This window comes from Choloepus didactylus, chromosome 1, assembly GCF_015220235.1.
Source record: "Choloepus didactylus isolate mChoDid1 chromosome 1, mChoDid1.pri, whole genome shotgun sequence".
In the NCBI taxonomy this organism is placed as follows: domain Eukaryota; kingdom Metazoa; phylum Chordata; class Mammalia; order Pilosa; family Megalonychidae; genus Choloepus; species Choloepus didactylus.
Window position 1 is genome coordinate 36645712 of NC_051307.1, and position 7875 is coordinate 36653586.

General features: G+C 46.3%; 1 pseudogene; it reads left to right on the forward strand.

Moving 5' to 3' along the window:
• The first annotated feature begins 662 nt into the window (after positions 1-662).
• On the forward strand, positions 663-3778 carry LOC119531776 (annotated as a pseudogene).
• The last annotated feature ends 4097 nt before the right edge of the window (positions 3779-7875 follow it).

Sequence of the window (7875 nt, forward strand, 5' to 3'; positions counted from 1 at the left end):
GATTTGCTGTGCTTTCACAGCCACTCAGCCTGACACCTTCTCCAGACCCAGTATGTAGGTGTGTAGTGGTTGCCATGTGTTCTAGTTTGCTAATGCTGCTGGAATGCAAAGCACCAGAGATGGATTGGCTTTTAAAAAGGGAGGTTTATTTGGTTACACAGTTACAGTCTTAAGGCCATAAAGTGTCCAAGGTAACACATCAGCAATCGGGTACCTTCACTGGAATATGGTCAGTGGTGTCCAGAAAACCTCTGTTAGCGGGGAAGGCACGTGGCTGGAGTCTGCTCCAAAGTTCTGGTTTCAAAACGGCTTTCTCCCAGGACGTTCCTCGCTAGGCTGCAGTTCCTCAAAAATATCACTCTTAGTTGCTCTTGGGGCATTTGTCCTCTCTTAGCTTCTCCAGAGCAGAAGTCTGCTTTCAAAGGCCATCTCCAAAATGTCTCTGAAAGCTGAAGCTCCTCTCTCAGTTCCAGTGTGTTCTTCAAAGTGTCCCTCTTGGCTGTAGCAAGCTCTTCAAAACATCACTCACAGCTGCACTGAGTTCCCTCTGCCTGTCAGCTCATTTATATGGCTCCACTGATCAAGGCCCACCCTGAATGGGTGGGGCCGTGCCTCCATGGAAATATCTCATCAGTTATCACCGACAAGTTGGGTGGGTCACATCTCCATGGAAACATCCAATCAAAAGGTCACACCCTAATCAAAAAGACCAATCAATCTGCCCCACAAGATTACATCAAAGATAATGGCATTTGGGGGACATAATACATTCAAACTGGCACACCATGAACTCAGGAGCTATAAGGATCCATGACAAAGGACATTTCCAGGGCAGGATCCAAGTCAAAACTGAAAAGTACAGACCATCTGTGAAATCTCTAAAAACTGATAACAATAAACAGGAAAATCAAGATAAGCCACTTTGTGGAAAAGTATTTTACCTTAATTTACCCTTTGTCACAGTATCTGAAAAACTGCAAAAGGACATGAAGGGTCTTGGAATGCAAGTTGAAGAATTTCTCAGTAAAGATATCAGTTATCTTATTTCAAATAAAAAAGAAGCTAAATTTGCACAAAGCTTGGGTAGGATTTCTCCTATACCAAGTTCAGAATCTGTGTATACTGCAGAAACCACTTCTCCTCATCCCAGTCATGATGGAAGTTCAAGTCTCCAGACTCAGTGTATTTAAGCAGAGGAAAATTATGAGTTGAGAAAGTGATCAAGGAGCATGATTGTATTCTTTCAAGTAGTGTATTATCAAATACCTTATCACGGGGAGAACAATTTCTTCATACTGATGACATTAGGTACTACACTGGACAAAAGAAAAAAGAGTTTTTTTACTCAAGTAACCAAGCACTTCTTTAAGAGATGTGGGGAAAAGAGCTGGTATACAGAAAACAAGAACAGGTAGGCTGATAGGCTGAAAAAGTCTTTTGGAAAAGTGTTAGATATGAAACAACTTTATAGGCCATTTCATCTTCACTTGCCCAACATGCCTTTTAAAAATTATTCTTTTTGGAAGCCCTGCAGTCCATTTGATGTGGATAAACCATCTACCATCCAAAAGCAAACTCAGTTAAACGAAGAATCCAAACAGATGGTGATAAATATGGTGTAACGTCAATTCAGCTCCATTTGAAAGAGATTAAAAAAAGGATATTGTGAAGGTTTTTTGCAGAAATAAGAAGATCTTGAAACTATCTTGTGAGTGAGCAACACAGAAACTTTGCACAGAGCAACCAGTATTAAGTTGTTGATGATATTATATCTAAGTTAGCTTTTCATTTTGTGGAATATGAAAGGGACATGCCTAAAAAGAAAAGAATAAAATACAGCATTGGAGCCCTTTCTCCTGTTACTGCAAAGAGGACTAAACCAAGAGAACACCTAGAACTGCAATATATTTCTCAGAAGGACTTCAGGGGAAATAAAGTTGTGCAGGCGATCAAACAGAATTCCCTGTGTAAAGAAACCCAGGGACCTGAACAAAAACTTTGTTTATTTCAGAACACATCCCCTGCAATTGAACTGAGAGGAATTGACAAGACAAAGACTAACAAATATTCTGTGTTAAATCCAGCTGAAAATGACATAAAACAGAATTTTATGCAGCTACCTTCACATAAAAATAAACAAGGATAATTCTTGATGTTTATGTACATAAATTCATTATAAAGAAAAGTGACTAAGAAGAACTAAGGGCTAATCACTGCCATGTGGACTGCAGACATCTATACAATTTTCTAATTTCAATAAGAATAATAGTGCATCTCAACTAAAACAAAAGTCAGATACTGTGTTTTTTCCAGCAAAGGATCCAGAGGAAAAGGACCTTAACTCATTTGGTCTTGATTCTGGTCTGATAGTAATAAACAGTTCATAAGAGCACATAACAATTCAGGCAAGCCCTCCATCCCATAGCTCTCTCATGGAACCAAATGAATTGTGACGTTGATAATATGGATAGTCTGCCTTCTGGTAAGATCCATCAGAATGTGAAAATATTATAAGGAGGAAATAAAAAAGAAAATTTGGAATGAAATGTGGAATAAGATAAGAAAAAAACTGAGTTCCTTACTATATAGTAAGAAAATAGATTTTGTAGTTCACTGGTACAATCTTTGCTGGACCTATTTCTGACTAGTGAAGAAAAATCAGAATTTTGGGGTTTCACAAGCTATGTCAAATACAGTGGTACATATGGTGTTATAGATATTTGGGAAGAAGAATATTCAAATGATCTGTTATGGGTGTTTTTTTTCCTTCCCCTTCCACTTCTACTTTTATTGGCTTGTAGCCTTTAAAAATGTATACTTTGTAAGAGTGAAAGGATTATATTCTTGAAATTTTTATAAATTTGTATAAAAATTCTTAGAATTCTTTGCCAACTTTGTTTAGAGAACCAAGTGTAAATATTAACAATAAAGGTGATATTTACATTTTTCTACAAAATTGAATGTCTATTATAAAAAAAAGAGTATGATGAGGGGATAGACGAAATAAAACTGGTAAGACATTGATGCCAGGGTTTATTAAATGATACTGTCTGCTTTTGTGTATGTTTGAAAATTTCCATAATAAAAATGTGAAGAAATCAATAATTCTGATATGGAGACTAGCACATTTGGGTTCTGGATAAATACAAACATAACAATTTCACAGGGGGTAAATTATTTAGGTATACTGTGCTCTTTACATTTTAAAAAGAGGGAAGTAACAGGTGAAATGCCTTTCTTTTGACCACGGAGAGTTGGGTTGAGGAAGCTCTATTTTTCAATGTTAGTCAATATGAATTAACCATCTTCAAATGTCAGCCCAATTAGTGAGTCCTAATCAGGCTAATATGAATAAGGAATATTGCCTTATGAATAAGGAATATTGCCTTTTGGAGAGGAAAACAGTCACACAAACAGAAAATTATAAAGTAATATTGTTAATGGGAGGGAAGGCCACACCATTTTTTTAGGTGGTGTGAACAAAATGGGCAATAACATGAACAAGAAACAGCATGTCCTACTGAAGGAAAAATAGGTAAAGTGCTTCAGGAGCTTGAAGTATAAGGTAGGAGGAAATGAGAGTTAGAGATGGAGTGGCAGGCAGGGCATATTTGTATGCTCTTTTAAGAGGCTTGAACTTCATTCAGTAGATGGTGGAGAGTTGTGAGCAGCCACCTTCCGGATTTGGCCTAGTAGACAAGCTGCAGCCTGCCCTTGAGTTCCCCCCGCCCATCGAGTGGTGCCAAGATGGCGCCCACATCCTGCTTCCGGCTTCTGATGTATGTAACCACCCGCTGTATTCACCAATCATGCTTGTGTGCGTGGCGTTAGCCCATTGGATACACGCAAGGTTTATAAGAAAGTTCCCGGGCAAAGCTCGGGGAGACAGCCCACAAGGAGCCGTACCTGACGGCCGCATCGAGGTTGTTCTCCCCCGAGGTGTCTCGCCCCGGGTGGAACCTGTAAAGATGATGATTGCCTAGTCCCATTAAAAGTTTATCTGCTTTACCACCGCGAGTCCTGAGTGATCACAAGTGCTCCGGGTAAGACGTTGTCCGCACCCTCTCTCCCCTTATCTCTCTGGTCCCCATCGCCGGCCGACCGAGGACTCGAGGTGGGGCGGAGAAGCGCCGGACAAGTGGTGGCCCGTACGGGGAACTTCGAACCCGCAACCTCATTTGCGTTCCCCTCGCCCCGACGGAGACGTGCTCCCGGGATCCGTGGTTTGACCTCCGCGACTGATCACCGCGAGAAGGTAAGCACCCCCTTTCCATACGAGGACTAGGGCCCGTGGGCGTTCAGGTAGCCCCAGGGACTCGGAAGAGCTCTCCGAGTGATTACAAGACAGTGCCGGCTGCAAGCATGGGGCAGTCCGGGAGTTCACCCCTACTAACCCCCTTAAAGACCCTTTTGAAACAGTGGGGTATCTCAGTTAAGAGAAGCTCTCTCCAGCGATTTTTTTGATGATGTGGCCACTTTTGCCCCCTGGTTTCCTTGTTCTGGCAGACTTAATCTGCCCTCTTGGATGAAACTTGGTCGTGATATAGACCGAGCGCGCCAAACGGGTGTCTGTTTGGACCCGATTCTAGTCCTTATATGGGAGACTGTTCGTGCAGTACTTGAGTTAGAATCAGCCACAGGCCTAACTACGCCTACCGCCTTGTTGCAGGCGCGACATGCACTCCAAGAGGCTCAGTCTGTTTCATCTGCGGAGGGCTCCCATAAGGGCAAGCCGCCGGAGTCGAGTGCTAGTTCTGATAATTCTGACTCAGAATCTGAAAGTGAGGCAGATGAAGGGCCGGAAGCGCCTCCGCTGATTGACCTAGAGGGGCCTCCTGTCTCACCCACGCGGCCCTCCGCCCCACCAGCAACGGCTGCTGCGCCTCAGAGGATGCACCTGCATCCGGTGGATGGTTTCAGCGGTTCCGTAAAGGGCCCTTATAGAGGGCTCCCTCTGGCGGACATGCCGAGTACATACCCTAACCTTCCCGCGCAATGCCCAGAATCCCCACCCGACTACGCGGACCCTCCGCACCCTTCACCCAATAGGAGGCATTTTTGGAGGTGGAGCCCTTTTACCACATTCAGACCTTTTGGCGTTCTTGGCGGCTATCGACCGCTGCTCAATGAACCCGAACCAGCCTCCGAGATGTTCCCAGTCATTATCAATCAGCAAGCTCGTAATCATGAACCCTATGATTACAAGCTCTTGAAGGAGCTGAGGCAAGCCGTCCATCAGTACGGCCCTAACGCCCCTTACACCCTGAATATGGTTGAAAACCTCTCCGCCCTAAATCATACACCTGCAGATATCCTTCAGCTGGCTCGCTCTTGCTTGCCTCCTGGCAGGTTTATCGATTGGAAGGCGTGGTTTGAGGAGTTAGCTGAGGAACAAGCCGCAAGAAACGCTGTGGCAAGGCACGGCGGGTGGAATGCGGATATGCTTTTAGGGAAAGGTGCTCACGCCCAGAATCAGACAGGATACCCCCAGGAGGTTTATGCCCAAATTTTTCGCTGTTTCATAGGGGCTTGGAAAAAATTGACAGGGGAAGGAGAGGCGCAGGCTTCGCTTAGCGGCATACACCAGGGTCCCACAGAACCTTTTGTAGATTTTGTAGCGAAAATGCAGACTGCGGCTGAGAGGATTTTCTCAGATCCAATGGTTGCAGAAACTGTGGTTAAGCAGATGATTTTTGAGCAATGCAATAAGGAGTGCAAGGTTATCCTGGCACAGAATAAGGGAAAGAGCTTGACAGAGTGGGTTCGGCTTTGCAGGGACGCTGGCAGCCCGTTAACTAATGCGGGGCTGGCTGCTATGTTAGCCAGCTCCTTACAAGTAAACACAAAGGACCCCAGAGCTTTAGAGGTAAAGCCAAAAAGATGCTATGGCTGTGGCCAGTCTGGGCATTTTAAGAGAGACTGCCCCAATAAAGATCAACCGCCTGCCGTTCAGCACCTCCGCGGGCCACGTGCAGTCACTAGGCTGTGTGGCCGCTGCCACAAGGGGCCTCACCGCGCCAAGGACTGTAAGTCAGTCTTCAATGCGCAAGGAGTACGCCTTTCTGGTCGTCCTGAGCAAGATTCAAAAAACGGGCAGGGGGGGTCCACCCTTGCGGTGGGCCCCCAAACACACCAACGGACGATGCGGCCCCCATCCAGACCCGCGCATCTCCCGGATCAGCAGGATTGGACCTCCGTGCCACCTCCGGGCTCGTGCTAACCCCAGCTATGGGAGTCCAATTGGTGGGGACCTCTTTCAGGGGGCCCCTTCCAGTAGGAACCGTGGGGCTTATATTAGGGAGAGCATCCATAGCGTTAAGAGGATTAACAATTGTGCCAGGTGTTGTAGACTCAGATTTCACGGGTAATGTCCAGGTTATGGTGCAGTCTCTGCAGGGCACTCTGGTCATTGCAGAGGGCGATAGGTTGGCACAGCTTCTGCTCTTGCCCAGCCTGCATTCAGTCTTTCCAAGCAAGCCAGGACAGAGGGGGAATAAAAGATTTGGGTCCTCCGGAGAAGTTTTTGAGGGTCTTCAGATGTCCCTAGAGTCTCGACCCATGCTGACTCTTAAAGTACAAGGCCGAGCCTTCCTAGGTCTGTTAGATACTGGAGCCGATAGGTCGATTATAAGACAGCAAGATTGGCCCCCCGCTTGGCCAACGAACCAAGCGGAAGACACCATCAGAGGGATCGGCCAAATCTCAGCGCCCATGGTGAGCGCCATTACTCTCCATTGGGAGGATGAGGAAGGGCATCAAGGCAGTTTTCAGCCTTATGTGCTGGCCCTGCCTGTTTCGTTATGGGGAAGAGATATTCTAGCTCAAATGGACGTGACTTTAACCACTGGTTACTCTCCAACTTCTAAACAGTTGCTGAATAGAATGGGATATGTCCCGGGCAGGGGGCTGGGAGCCTCCTTGCAAGGGCGCGTGAAGCCCATTCAGGCTGACTCTAACCCCGGTAGACAAGGCCTGGGTTTTTCCTAGGGGCCACTGAGGGTGCATACCCGCCTACACCTATAAAGTTAACATGGAAAGTTAAGGCTCCAGTCTGGGTACCTCAGTGGCCCTTACCTCAGGAAAAACTTTCAGCATTGCATGCTTTGGTGTCAGATCAGTTGGAGAGGGGGCACATCGTCCCTTCCACGTCACCCTGGAACACCCCTATCTTCGTCATCAAAAAGAAATCAGGTGCGTGGAGGCTTTTACATGATTTGAGGGCCATAAATAGTTGCATGGAGCCTCTAGGACCTGTCCAGATGGGGTTGCCCCTTCTCTCAACTCTGCCGGAGCGGTGGCCTGTTGTTGTCATAGACATTAGAGATTGCTTCTTTTCTATCCCACTTCACCCTGAGGATGCCTCAAAATTTGCTTTAAGACAGACAACGGCCCGGCTTACGTTAGCAAAGCTTTTCAAAAGTTTTGTGATGTTATGGAAGTTAACCTAAAACACGGCATCCCATACAACCCTCAGGGGCAGGGTGTCATCGAGAGAGCGCATAGGACCATTAAAGAACTATTGCAAAAGCAAAAGGAGGGAATAGGTCATGGTCTGTCCCCCAGGGCCCAATTGTCTGCCGCCCTATTTACATACAATTATTTAAATGAAAACGCATCAACCATGACGCCTGCCCTACAACATACCACCCCAGGTCCTCCGCATAGAGGCCTGGTCCGTTGGAGGGATGTTCTGTCGGGGCAATGGAAAGGTCCTGACCCAGTGCTCAGCTGGGCCAGAGGCTCTGTTTGTGTCTTTCCCCAGGAACCAGGACGCCAACCAGTGTGGGTACCGGAGAGATTGGTGAGAACCGTGCAGTCGCCTGAGAACACCAAAGAACTGCAGCCTGACGGGTCGTTAAACCCCCAACGTGACCT